The 15,123-nt window shown below is 37.4% G+C and overlaps 1 protein-coding gene across 2 annotated transcripts in view; it reads left to right on the forward strand.

The window, feature by feature from the left end:
* The window catches only part of tfeb (transcription factor EB), a 56,076-nt gene that overhangs the window by 19,516 nt on the left and 21,437 nt on the right, over nucleotides 1-15,123 (forward strand). For both annotated transcript variants that reach the window (XM_038298086.1, XM_038298087.1), the window contains exon 2: nucleotides 8,134-8,203. The gene's annotated coding sequence lies outside the window, so the exon portion shown is untranslated. The remainder of the gene's footprint in view (nucleotides 1-8,133; nucleotides 8,204-15,123) is intronic.

The raw sequence follows: 15,123 nt of genomic DNA on the forward strand, positions 1-15,123 counted from the left end.
GATGAGTCGGATAGTGACATCACTTGCATGCATTCTGCACTGTAGCTGTAACTCTGTTCTCCTCTGTTTGATGGCAAACCCACTTTAAGCGTATTACTGCCACCTAAAGGACCGGAGTGGGAAAGTTAAAGTGTTATCTTTTTAAACGCAAAGTCAGCAAACATTGAATTACTGTGCTTTGAAAATAGCATTTTGAAAATGCAGTTACTTGCGTAGCTATACTCTAGGTGTTCTGTGGTGGCATTATTAAAATTTTTTTTTTCAGCTATGACATTTAATAAATAAACAAAAAATATTGTTACTATTTTTCTATATTTGGACTAAACATCACATTTTTACCCAGAGAATTGAGAAATGTTAATTATTTAATGTTAACGATCTAATGGATTTCACTGTCAATCTGTTTTTAGATTTTTTAAACTTAACTGGAAAGAAGATGACAAAATAATTTTTTGTTCTCCTTATGTTAAATAATTGTCCACTGTAAAGACGGACCTGTTAGACTTTATTTTTAGCTCAAATTTGGCAATTCACTTTCTTTTAAAATCCTTTTAATGATAACAGTTCTTAAGTAATATAGGATATGACTTCCTATAGGTAATATGTGTTAGTTAAGAAATGGAGTCTGCTCATGATTTTAGATTGTTTTAAAAGCATTTTAAAAAGGATAGACAGAGAAGCCTGCCCTGTTTTTATTAATGTGAGACAGCAAATTCTTGGATGACTAACATTAAAATGACAGAGAGTGAAAGGAAAGGTTATATCAGGTATTTCTCAGCTTTCTCATCGCGCAAATTTCTGTGTGATTTTTTTTTTTTTTTTTTTTTATGTGCCTTGCAGGATGACAATATGTGGGCGAACAAATGAAGAAGTAAAAATGCTGATGCATTGTCCTGCATAACACATCCAGTGTGACCTAATGACAAAATAAGGAATTGCCTTTAGGGTTCCGTGTGCATCTCTGCACGCACATATTTAGGTGTTGCTGTATGTAAATCCTGTTTCAAGAGAGAGATGGAGAGATAGAGAGAACGAAGTGAAGGAGGAGTTACACTTTAGTGAGAATGAAAAGACAAAATAGACAGAAGAGCTGAACTGGACAACAGGGCTGTCCTTGTTTGCCCAGACTTCGTCTGATTTAGGGGAAGAGGAGGGGGAGACGGACGAACTGGAAGCTGAGCCTAAACTTAGAGAGGAAGAAGAAGAAGGTGACTCATACTGACTGCCCTCGGCTCAGCCTACTGTAAGTCCCTGAGGATAGTGGGGAGGGGAGTGGCGTCAAACTCTGTCAGCACGGGCCAGGCCTGAGGAAGTAATCACTTGTCAGCTTCAAGCAGCAACGTGTGGAGGAGCCGAATTTACCTGGTATCACTATGTTGACTTTGGGATAACGGACAAATTGCTGGTAAGGCACAGTTTTCTCTCCGGTTAAAAATAAATCTGGAAACATGGGAGCTCTTTTTATGTCTTTGTATTTCAATAACAATCTCTTTTATTTTCTTGAGACAGTTTTGACTGCGTCGTTATCAGTGCTGCGATAATACCCATGACTGTTCAAAACAAACAGAAACCAGAGTCGCTGCATCATTATTATTATCATGCAGCTGTTTGCATGTGGCATCAGCTTACTAAGCAGGAGCCTTGTGTGTTTAAATCACATTTAAACGCCCCACACACATGGCTGAAGAAGCCTTACCCAATCTCATCTGTTTTAATACCTGATTGCACATGTTTACTTACAGCATAGCCTATACTTGCCGATGTACAGTACCACACAGTGCTATAAATGGAGTCTAACCAGTTTGGTTAGAATGGATCATTTCAAGAACTGTGTGTGCAGCGGTTGTCAGCATCGAACAAAGCGAACAAGGATCTGATTTATTGTAATCAACAGTTCTAGAAATTGTGGTATGTCAAAAAAGGTTTTTGTTTTTTCCCCGGGCTGTCTACAGAGGAAGTTGCTTCACAGCTAACCAAACTACAAGTTGTGAAAACTCATGGAAGGAAAGGGGAAGTGATGCATTATGGTATTTATCGGTGAGCAGCGATTTGGTCATTTATTGCTGGTTTGTAAGGAGCCTGTGATGGACTGGTGATCCGCAGCAGGAAAAGCTCACCTGTTATCTATCGATGGATACATGTGACTCCCTCATCCTACTGAATCAGCATTTCTTTGGTCACTTACATGATCCTAACAACAACACTTTAACAACAACAGCTCAATGGTTAACGCTTTTGTCATAAATGTAATTTTATTTATATTAAGAAGATATAATTTCACATGAAAGGCCTCAGAATAATGCTTTTAATCCATTATTTTTTCACTTTGCTATTTTAGAGAACAGGTGATTTTTAAGCTTGTAGTATTAATTAGCATTACCAACATCCTTCTGTGTTCTGATTAGGGTTGCCAACTCTCTGAAAAAAAAAAGGGTCACCTCATGTGGGTGCCAGCTGACCTGATTGCCGTCACCCCTCCTCGCGTGGTGATTGTTTTTAGCCCCCCCTTTGTGTGGGAAATTATTTTCTTAACTATTTGACTCAAATCAGGATTGAATTAGATGCATATTTACAGTGTGCTTTGTATTCATTTTTACACCCAGTTATTTGTTTTTTTCCCATTCCCTCATATATTTCTGTATTCTTTTTTTTTTTCGGAGGAGGAGCATTGCTATGCGAAGGTGCACCGCTCCCCAAAAGCAGCGTCAGCATTAAATTACTCCGTTCGCCCCCCCCCTACTGCTCTGTTGTCTCCCGCTATCTTCTCAGTGAGCAACACTTGGCTCGACCAATGGGATGAGGGGATTCTGGATCGTTACATATATTTTGTCAGCTCATTGGTCACAATGCAGGACAGGAAACAAGTTTACCATAAGTTTTGTATCTAACATGCCCTTGTTTTTCATTTTCCATTAGGTTTTTACTGACAATTTTTTCACTCTCGCAGTAATACCGCACAAAGTGCTTTCCTTTTCCACTAAATACTGGACAGGTACTTTTATTTCTAAATACAAAACGATTCTGTTTTGATGATTGTATACTTTTAGACTTTTTGTTAAAGGTACTTAGTCACATTACATGAAAATATCAAAGAGACCAAAATAATTTAAACATAATAAAATAAAGCTATGTACTCCAGGTGTCTGAACTGATAGTGTTTGATGCAGCCACTAAATAAGTCCCGACCGAGCTGACCGTGCTGTTATTTTTTTCTTTCTTTTGAGGCGTTTTATTGTTATTACACTGTCACAAGTACAGAGCAATTAAATTCACCTTCTGCATCTGACCCATCCCCTTGGGGAGCAGTGGGCTGCAGATGTGTGGCAGCTGGGGAGCAGTGTGGGTTAAAGGCTGATTTATACTCAGAAACCAGGTCGTCTGCGTGGGTGTCGCCCTTTCCACAGACACTCTGGTGTACCAAATTGTAGTTGAGAGCAGACAGGAGGCCTCAGATTGGTCAAATCTACATCCATTCTGTGTATTTCCTGTTTGGTACCTTACTGGCTTGTTTTGTTTGTATGACCGCCATTGTGGAAAACGACTCATGAAGATGGACCAGCTAGAAGAGTGAGGTGCGAGAGAACGCTGTGACTTTCTTTCCAACTGGATCCCCGCTCCCCCCCCATGTCCCTCCATTGTCGCACAAACTTCTCCCCAATTCCTCACCACATTGGCCGCATCTAGGCCCACAGCTAGTTCGTGATTGTCCCTCTTGCGTTGTGACCACGCTTCAATATTGGGCATAAATCAAAAATATCTGCGCCAAGCTCACATTTTTTAATCCTCCACTTTTCATGGCCAATTGATGCAGGTTTTACACAATAATGAAAAAAGGAACTTCCTGTCTTCCAGTCAGCCTTCATGTTGCCATTAAAGCACTCCTCTGTGGAGCTCCACAGCATGGATATTTCTTTTCCAACATAAAGTCCATTGCCAAAAACATTTTTTTGCCCTTTTTTCCCTTTGCTTAGCCTTTAGTATGTGAAAAGAAAACGATGCTGTGCAGAAAAGTTTCTGAATAATGTAAACACTTGAAAAAGTATCCTGAAATCTGAAGTGTATTTACCCTTAATTTGAGTAGGTAAATGAGTTTGTCAATGGAAAGAGTATTTTTACTATTAAAATAAGAATTAGATAATATGCACTTTAAACAAGACACTGCAATTAAGTTCTATTATTTTAGATATAAATTGTCTTGTTCCATTGGCAAAATGTCTATTTTATCTCTTCAATTCAAGAACTAATAACCTTATTTTAAGAGAAAATTTGTAATCTAGATTTAGATTTTTTTTCCAGTGAAGAAAATGAATATGTTGATAAAAGTTGTGGAGCCCAGTCAAAAGAATAATCGTGGTAATTTGAGTCTTTTTGATTAACATATCTTTAGTACTGATGTTTTCAATTCATAATATTTGTTTTCCAGATATGTTTTCTGAATGAAATAAATGTTGTTTGCCAAAAATGAAAACACTCTTACTAGAGCTTACATGTTTAAGGTAGACCTTGGCTAACCTATTTTTAGCTCTGAATGCTGTGATCTGCCTCGACATATGGATCAAAATATGCCGTTTTCCCATTCTAATGACGCAATGCTCTGCTGCAGTGAGGAGAAAAGTCTTTGCTGCTGAATTAACACGCAACCACATCTTTATCCAGGTTCTCATCGAGAAGTTTAAAAGAATGTAAAGAATTTTAACCCCACACGCTAAGCTGTGCAATCTTTCTCCATCAATGTGTAACAAACGGATTCATAACTCCTGTAAATCGTCTCCTCAACGGCAGAATGAACTCATTACCGCCACCTACCAGACTGCAGTATTGGGTGTGATTAAATGTAATTTGGGAAATTTTTCTTAGCAATAGTGGCTTTTATTTAAAGGCAAACAGGAAATGAAGTTGAGTGAGCGGGAGAAGATGTGCAGCTTATGTCGGAACCCATGACGGCTAATCAAGGAACAAGGGCTCACCACAAGGGTTGCTTGCGCTACCCCTGCACCACCACAATATTGAGTTTTTTTAAGGAAAAGTCTGGTCACCTCCAGAATACAAACTTCTGAAAGTACTTTAAGTATGAAATTATCACTTATTTTTCAATGAATTATAAGTATTTTACTGGAGGCATCCATGTTTGTCAAAGAACACTACTGCCACCAGTTTGTGACGTCACAGTGCAGTATCGGCTGTTGAGCAAGTCCAAGTGCTGTATCTTGTGTTTGTCACAACGCGCTATTATCCGGAACGGCGTTGACCAGTGCACTATGCCATGGCAATCCAACTATGAACCCATGGAGGATCATTAATAGGAAAGGTAAAATAACAATTTTTTTTTCATTTTTACCCGATGTATTCCAACATCCAGCTGCCATGCACGTGGGCATTGTCAGTTTCACTATAGCTCTGGTGAATATCATTGGTGAAGTCCTCTGGAAATCTTCAATAATTGTTGTTGATTGCAGATGTGTCTAGTAGTTCCCATTGATTTTGCTTGTAAAGCGGGGAGAATGGCGCTAGGCTTACCGCACCGTGACATCAGTGCCGGAAGATGTGAGGTGTCTGGCCGCTGTCAGACTCAGTGATTGCATGCTAAAAAATCACTGCAAACATATTCATTTTAGGTATAAATAATGATCGATTGGTTACTCCTTGCTGACCGAACTTTTCCTTTAATAAACTAACAACTGACAACTTTTTACTGTATGGAAAAACAAACGTCAAATTATGATCTCCAACTAGAGATGTCACATATGATTTTCGAACTGTGCAACGGCACAGGCCTCGTGGTACTATTAGGCCTCACTCCTGCAATTTTATTTTTTTTACTAAATGCTTTTGTTATATGTATACTATTATGTCTGTTCTTGTTGAGGACAAAAATGTAAAAGAAAACAAATTTAGTTTGTTGTTTTATTGTTGCTGCTATGTCATTACGCCTCTCTGAGGAAAGTAGAGTAGGGAAGCAAGCATAGCAGAATGCCGATAGGCCTCTGAGACCGGAAAGAAAAATAAAATATAAAATTAAAAAGTCACCACTGTATTAATTTAGAATCCCTATCAGAGAAGCTGTGGCTGAGCTGACTGTCATGAGCAGTTTCTATTGAGCCCTTTTCATTCTTTATTTTCTGTGCATCAAACATGTTGAGTATAGTTTTAACGAAAAGATGCTGAGAGGTCAGAAAGTGACTAAGCCGACTTGATATAAAGTTTCTTGCTGCATTATTTTCCCCTTTTTAACAAAAAATAGCCACAAGTACCAACTGAATCTAAACTACGCTGTATGATTGTACTTTATATAAACCTATTGCAGCAGGATAATTCATTCAGCATTACTATAATAGCCATGTCTGTGTGACTGTTAAGCCTTGTTAATGCTTGACGTTAGAGCTGAAACAATTAATCGGGTTAATCGTGATTAATCGATTATTCAAATTAACGTCAACTAAAGTAATAATCGATTAATTGTTAACTGGAGTATAGAGACTGTAAAACATGCCTTTAGCTGACAGAGACCCACTTAGAGCAGTAATTATACCAAGATTATAAAAAAAAAAACATTTTGCATTTAATTAAAAACATAAATCATTGTCATTATGCTTTATCCAGAACTCTAGGAGGAAAAGACTGAGTTTCACCTATTTTAATTTCATAAAAAGTCTTCTTTAAAGAATCTTTGGCCATCTGATTATTAATCAATTATTATTTGAAATAAAAGTGTACCAATGACACTGCCTTCTTGTAGAGAGGGAAGGCCATCCCACCTAAAAGTAGCGGTCACTGTGATGTGTCGTGGCTCTACAGTTTGTGATGAACCTTAATGAAGCATGGTAAACATTTGAAGACATGAAGAAGTAGCATTCTTATAAAACGTGGCAAAGACGAGGCGCTTTTTTACTCCAAAAGAAAAGCATGCCTTATTATGAAAGAAGAGGCCCAGTTTAACTGGGCTTGGCACCGATATTAGATAAGATTGGCTACATCTCTATTTGCAGGGATTCTCTGGTGTATTTTCAGTTGGGAAGCAGAATCCCTCTCCCTTAGAGGCCCATTAGCAGACCAAAAGGCGCAGTGATTCATACACTGTGATTAGAGACAGTGATTCATCAAGATGACCTTCTTCAAGCTGGCTACTGAGCTGAATGACGGTAATTAGAGCCAGCTGGGATAAACTGGACACTTTCCGCTTACAGATAACTCAATAAATTCTTACCACAAGTTGGCAACCAGAGGCTCTGTGACAATCTGTCAAGAACTTTTATTCACGAGACTTTGACCTCGAGCATACCAAAACGCTGGTGCAACAGTTGTGAGGAGTGTCCTCGTCACCTGCAGGCAGTCTTTGTGTTTTTAGAAATGTTTTAGGCACTTGAACCAAGCTGCAAATGTCAACTCCATGGAGAAACGCAGGTGTTAAGGCGGCTTGAAGTGAGAAGAAATTGTTAGTTTTGCAGCTTTTATAGATGGAGCCTGTCTTGGCAGCTGCAAAGGAGTAAAAATAGACATCAAAGTCATAAATCCTTGTTAAGCATGGTGTTTTTTCATGTATCAAGGTATATAAAGGTTTTAAAAGTTTTCAAATTACTGAATTTTAACGAGAGAACAAAGTGTCATGAACTCTGGTTTGTTCTGTTGCTTTGAAGTAGTGCATCCCCCTAACTAAGCTAGTGCTGTAACATTTGTTTTTTCTTTTTTCTACAAAAAAAAGACAACAAAAAAATGGCTTTACTATTAATTTATTTAAAAATATATAATACGGTTTTGATAGCAGTTGGGATAATTTTAGAGCTTCTTTTTTTTAATGAAAGAGTAAAGGGAGTAAGTCATGTTCATGCTATGGTCTGTTGCTTCTTTTGCTTCCGCCGTGGAAATTCTCCACTTGCAAGTTATTCAAAGTATTCGCAAAAGCTCACACCTGCAGTTTCCCCTTCTTTAAAAAACTCACATTCTTCAGTTTTCTTGCTAGAACTTTTCTAGCCTTCTTTTATTTATAGTTTTTGGTTTAATTAGAATTTCATAATCAGTCATTTTTCTCTCCATATTCTCATTTTGTTTTCTTTCTCTCTCTCTCTCTCTCTCTCTCTCTCCATCCGCCTCCATCTCTGCTCGCCCTGTGATTTCCTCTGACCGCCGCTTCTGCAGCACCCAGATATGTAGCGAGCAGCTTGAGCAGGGTCTACTCCTCTTTCTGGTCTCTTTTCCTCTAAAACAGGTAATTGCAAATGAGTCTGTGAGCTTTTAAAGCGGTTGAATCTGCCATCATCATAGAAGTCCACCTGCAGGATTTGACTTGTAAGCATGTGAATTTGATCTGACCGTCTCTCCCTGCCAGCCTCACTGATGAGTTTATGCATCTACTTCAGCCAAGGTGATATCTGGACCACTGCACTTACTGTGTGAGCTTTAGTTGCATCTATTGAACATCAATAGGTCAGTTGGCAAGTGCTATACCCAAGCAGCTTTAGAGAGCAATAACCCATGCAAACCTAGACTAACGTACATGCCATCACACCCACCAACCCACACAAAGACACGTACAGATGCATGTGGATACATGCACATAAAAATATTAAACAAGATACACCGAGGCCCAGGGGAACAGGGTGTTCCTGAAAAGGAGAACAGAGAGCAGAGTTATTTTAGTCCTTAGAGGAGGCAGACCGGCAGCTTAATGCAGGGAGGGTCACTGATTGTTGCACTTGAGGAAACATATTTTTTTAAATTTTTACTTTAAACTTTATTGTAGGTGAGGGTAAGAGCTATTTTAAGGCTGCAAATGGATGTTTTTCTTTGAAAAAGAAGTTTCTTAGGAGTAAATATGTCCTACAGGTTTTGTTTTGATACACTTGAGTTACGGTTGTGAACATTTACATTTCTGTTTCTGTTTCTGGAAACCTCTGCAGCCAAACAGTAACTGTGGTAGGCTCAATTAGGTCTAAAAAAGGGAGTCCTCATGATTTTGAAGCTGTTCTGGTGGCACTTCTCCATGGATGGTTCTTCAGTAATTGTGTTACTTATATTTTTGTAATTGTACATCTCATAAAAATCCTTGAGAGTTTTTTCTGGAAATAAATGAGGCAGAAATCTCTAAAAAGATATTAATAAACATAAAAGGGTGATTTTTTTTTTACATATGAAATAATAAACTGAAAATATAAATGATTTGGTTATAGATACAGTAGATTAAATTTGTATAACCCAACAAAATCAGTACTGGCAATGGCCTATTTTCCCGGATTTTACTTGGTGTCGGAAGTTTCGCACTGTTCTGAGGATGTGATTTCAAGCACATCCATGGATTTTGTGGATACTAAGAAGTGCCACAGGTGACGGTATCATTAGAAAACTGTTATTCCTCTTTAAGAAACTGTATCAATTGATAACTATTTCCGTTTAGAAGAAAAGTAATGAATCCCTTTAAACTGAAATCTTTCATTTACAAAAACTTTTTTTTTTTGTTGCAAAATTCACTCCATATATGATGGTGTAATGTGTGTGTGTGTGTGTGTACCTGTCTAGCAGTCAAAGTGAGGACCATCTTTCCAATTTCACCATCAGATTGAGAACCAGAGGTTGCAAAGAGAGGATATTTTGCTGGTCCTCACAAACTAGTTTGCTAATGGTTAGGTTTAAGGCTGAGGTGACAATTGGTTTAGGTGTAGTTTTAGGGTTAGGGCATAGAAGAAGTTTTAAATGACTGAAAATCAATGGGAGTCAAGACATGGTCCTCACTACATATAGCAGACAACTATGTGTGTGTTTGTGTGTGTGTTCCACTTTAAAGTACTGGCTGTCAAAGAGGCCTCCCTTGGCATTGCACTGTCACATCTAAAAATACCCTCTCCACAAATTAATACCATGTCCCTGGGCCCAGGTGCCATGGCCTCATACTTCCTCTCCATACATATGTGTTTATCTATGAATATATATATTTATTTTTTGCTCAAAATGATGAGCTGTCATCACACAACATAGTTAAAGCGCCACTTTCTTTGTATTTGTTGCTTATTGTGTGAGTCTGTGACTAACATGCAGCACAATCCATAGCTGGCCTCTGACCAGGGCTTCCTCCGCTCTGCATCCTCCTACTGACTCTCAGTGTTTGATGTGAAGGGGGCCATGACATTACAGCACTGGAAACACAATAGCTGCTGTGTGCTGCGACTGCGTCACAAATGCCCCCAGTGGTTGTCAGGCAGCAGGAGGGCCCATCCATGGGATCATGCAGTGACTCTGGATATAATATCAGGAAGTAGCGTCTAATCCATGTATGTGCAGTAGGTTCAGTGTAATCCAGTACGCATCATAGCTGAGTCACTGTGGGAGCTGGATGCTTTCAGCAGCAGATGTGTTCGGGATGATGTTTAAAATGTAGATGTTGAAGGCTCAGCTTCTAACAGCAGTTCTATTTATGGTGAAAACCATTGATAAGAGGCCTCTTTGGCTCCTTCTTTTACAGTGTAGAAATGTAGCCAATTTATTATTATATTCTCAGGTTTTGGATACGATAGGGAAAACAAATTTCATGCTTCATCTTTGAGTTACCGCATCACACTTTTCTTTTTTTTCCACTTATTGACTAAATATTGACTCATTAAAAAAATGAAACGGAAGCTATTTTCTTACCAGTTTTGATCTTTAAACAAATTTTAGGCTGACCTGAGCAGAAATGGGTGGTTTTAGACGAGGTTCTTCCAATATATGCCTCATTTCTTATTTCTTACCATTTATTTTTTTTTATTTTTTATGCTGTTTGCCCCGATTAAAGAAAAAAAAAAAACTGTCCCTGGCTGTCCTAGGATGGCATAAAACTGCCAATTTTAGCAGTAGTTCCAAAACTGGATCTAAATCACTAATTAATCACTGAAGCTGTTTTTTTTTTTTTTTTTACCAAGGCAAAAAAGTATATTTATAAAAAGTATATTTATCTATCAAACCCAAAACATTCTATATATATATATATATATATATATATATATATATATATATATATATATATATATATATATATATATATATATATATATATATAGGGTCCTGATTATGAGCAGTAGCATGCTATTAGAGTTTCTTGGCAGCTGTATATGGAGTTTGTTGTGTTTTTTTTTTTTCAAGGTACGTTTTTGATGCACATTTTCTGTTTTCTTTCAGTAATTTCTGGCAAAAAATGATCACCACCTTCCGCTCTGGTTGATGAATTATTGGAAAATGAACCGTCCTCTTAATTTTTTCAGGAATCTTTCACATATATGCAATATCTCTCATATTTTTATATAATCACAACATTTTCTGGACATAGTTTACATTAACAAATAGGGATGCACGATATTGGTATTTTGGCCGATATCCGCTATGCCGATATTTTAAAACTCATGTAGCCAATAACCGATATCGATACTGATGTTAAAGCTGGACAAAAATAAGTAGTCATTGAAAATAGCAGTTTTGTTATCCATTTCTGACACTTTGAAAAATAATATACTCAAATATATTTTCATATGCTGATATCAAATTGATTTTTAAAAACGCGGTATCGATCTATTTTACTTTCAAAATCTCGTGAATTTTCATTGTTCTGTTACAAACTCTCGTGATATTTTGCAAATTCTTGTGAGATTTTGTTAGTAAAATAGATCGATACCGCGTCAATATATCAACATATAAAAATATGGCAAAATTTTGTGAATTTTCGGGGGATTTCGTAGCATAACGATGACATATAGCAATATTTCATTAGTAAAAGAGATTGATATGGTGTTTTTAAATGGCAATATATCAGCATATGAAGATATTGTGATATTTTATGTATCAATATTTTTTCCCTCGTCTTTAGAAGTTTTATAGTCTGTAAAAAAGAAGTTTTTGAGAAAGAAGAAGAAGAAGTAGTATTTATTTATTTTTTTTTAGACTTTAGAAACTCAAGCCCCGTCCACACGAAGTTGTAAGCCCGACAGCAGGGTGAGTAGCATGAGCAGCAACCATTCAACACAGTACGGCGCCATTGTTGTTGTGATACTGTGTCGTGCATGCGTGTTTAGAGGCGACGCTATGACGCATGCGTGTAAAAGGAAAAAAAAATGCGGTCAGAGCTTAAAGATGGAAACGCGAGAACGGCATTTCAAAATCTTCCCACACTGAAGGCTTAATAAAAAAAAGATCGTTTACAGACCCCGAAACGCCGGCTTCGTATGGATGAGAGGCTGGTTTGGTGAAAAATTTGTGAATTTAGGCCAGGGTTTGACTTCGTGTGGACGGGGCCTCAGAAGCTGATCAAATATCGGTGGAGTGGCCAATGTCCGATATTCTGTTTTAAGGCCGATACAGGCCGATACCGATAGGGGGCCGATTATATCGTGCATCCCTATTAACTTCTTTAATCTTTAATCCAAAATCTTTCTTTAAAGATTGTTCATTGTTCCCTCTGAGTTTTAACTTCCTACTTTCCTTGGAAGAAAGCTGGAATTTTGTTTCTCTGCAAAAAAAGATTTGTGTCTTTAGCTCTAAACTCTTGCAAAAGTTGAGAGTACTTCAGGATTACTGAAAGAAGTGTTGAAACTGACTGGATTTTAAGACAGGTGAAATGGTTGTCATATATTTAGAGAAAATCTAGGATCCTTTGTATCCTACATTTATATTTCCCCCCTGCATTAAGCCCTTATGGGAAAAATGGTTACAGGGCCATGCATGGTGTACATTTAAAGTTAAAATAGTGAAGTATTGAAGAGTTTGATTGATTTTTTTTGTTTGTTTAGCAATAAAAGAAACAGAACAAAAAAAACTCTGATCTATAAAGTGAAATTAAATGTTTTACTGTTCTTTATAGCCCGCCTTCTTCTATGAAACATGAAGTTATAATATGTGAAGCTACAGGTCTGGTCCAATGCTATAAGTTCTCTTTTTATCAAAGACTTTTGAAGAATACACCTGTTGTGTGTGATAGATGCCAAATGTTTAGAGCAGTTGTCATTCATGTTATATTGAAGCACCGTTTGCTGTTTGGGACAATGAGTGCAGAGTTATTGTTTGCTGTAATCCAGTTTGCGGTCCAAGTTTGTGTTGGAATGCCTGTGCGTATCAATGACTATCTCTGCATGGGTGTGTGTTATTCATGTAGGCCATCTAAGTGGCACAAAGCGGGCAGTGTGTTCCCCCTCGGGTGCTGAAATGTACACTTTGGACAACAGGCGGCTTCAGTCCTTCTCAATAGGAGCTGTCCTTCTCATTGTACCTCACGCACAATGAGCTTTTCTCCCTCTGTCTGTCTTTCTCCCTGGGTCATTCTCTCTTTATGACCATATACAGACAGCGTTTTTGATGAAAGATCCGACGAATCGGATTCCGACTGAAGCTGCGCATCTGTTCCACACGCTGCATCACCAGCTGAGGAGCGCAGAGAGCAGGCTCTGGTTTTATTCTGCTTTTTGGGCCCAGATTAGCTTCGTCATGCAGAGATGAGCACAAGTCATGGCAGAAGGGGAACTATCTGTGGCGGGACTCCCCTCAGAGTGTTTTGGAGAATCTGTGCGTGAGAGAGAAGAGAAGGAGATGCTGCTAAGGGGTGATGGGTGTTCCCCTGGTCCTTCTGCTCACATGATTTCATAGGGACAACAAGATAACATGACTTCCACATGACCTCCTCAACATGACAGAGGAAGTCTTCTTGGTGGTTAACGTCTGTGTTGCTGTGAATGTAACAGTGTTTACTTTGGTGATGCCGCTTCCCTATTTTGGTCAATATACCTATGAGCATATTTGTTATTGTTTTTTTTTTTAAATCCTCTTCTAACTTGACGGAAAAGGAACTCAGTCAGAAAACACCTTTGGTGGGGGGGTGTATAACATGCTTTTTAAAAACCTTTTGATAAAACAAGACCTGTCGATTTATTAATTTCAACTTTTGAATAGAAAAGATGTAGCCTTAAATGGATGTTTGTTAAAAGTATATATTATTAGTAACTTATAACCTTTTTAAAAAAGATGAATAAAAATGAAAAACATATTTTTGCTTACATTTACTGGATAAGGTAATTAGTAGAAAAATAAAATATAAATAGTTGATAAAAAATAATTATTTATGACACAAAGCCTCCTATCTAAAAATAAAATCCCCCCAAATCCTTTAGCATGTAAAATAGATCTTTATAAAGATAAAATATTCATAACCCTGATGGATTTAGGTTTAAAATTTCAGCCTACACATTTCTACTGATTAGAAGAATTGTTAATATTTACGGAGGAACTCGACTTGAATCTGACAGAATATTCGCAGCAATATTTAAAGGTTAGGGTTGTTGTAAGGAGGCCAGATTTTCAGCAATAAAAAAAGGGATTGCTTGCTGTGATTCCCTTCAGAACACGCTGACCCCTTACTTTGGGGACTTTTGCTTTGAGATTTCCTAAAGATTGCATTTATATGTTCCCCAATCCAGCATGTTTCATCACAGATATTATTTTGACTTAATATTAAAAAATATGTTTCGCGTTAAAATCAGTAAACCTTGAAGGTTGAAATCTTTAAACCTAAAACTGGTTATGAATATTTATATCTCTATAAAGACCTCTTTTCCATTCTGAACAATTTCATTGTTTTTTGTTTTTTTATAGTTTACAGAGGTTTCTAAAATCGTAACATTGAGCATTTTTGTTATTGTTGTTTTATTTACTATCTATGTTTAATTATTTTGAATATGATTATTTTATACAGTAAAACACATACAAAATACAGTATTACTGAAAAATGCAGATTCAACAGAAAACCAAAGAGTCAGAAAAAATACTTTGAATAAAGAGAGAGGGAAGGCTTAATGTTTTCTCATTCAGAATATTTGGAGTAAGCTAAAGATTAGGGCTATGGTAAGGAGGTCTGACCACAGAGCTTACTGTCACCAGTAAGGACAGGTTCCTTACTTTGAATCCCTTCAGAGCATGCTGAGCCATACCTGATATTGAGATTTCCTGCAGATAGCATATATTTCCAAATCCAGCATGTTTCATGATGGATAAAGTTAGAATTATCAATGTTTTCTGTGTTATAATGATCTTGATTTAATGTTAAAAACACAACGTGCTTCCTCAAATTCCACCACCTCGCTGATAAAAACTTTAGCTTGCATAAAACTCTCAGCAATAACT

The sequence above is a fragment of the Cyprinodon tularosa genome, unplaced genomic scaffold, assembly GCF_016077235.1.
Source record: "Cyprinodon tularosa strain WSP-4 unplaced genomic scaffold, ASM1607723v1 ctg40, whole genome shotgun sequence".
In the NCBI taxonomy this organism is placed as follows: Eukaryota; Metazoa; Chordata; class Actinopteri; order Cyprinodontiformes; family Cyprinodontidae; genus Cyprinodon; species Cyprinodon tularosa.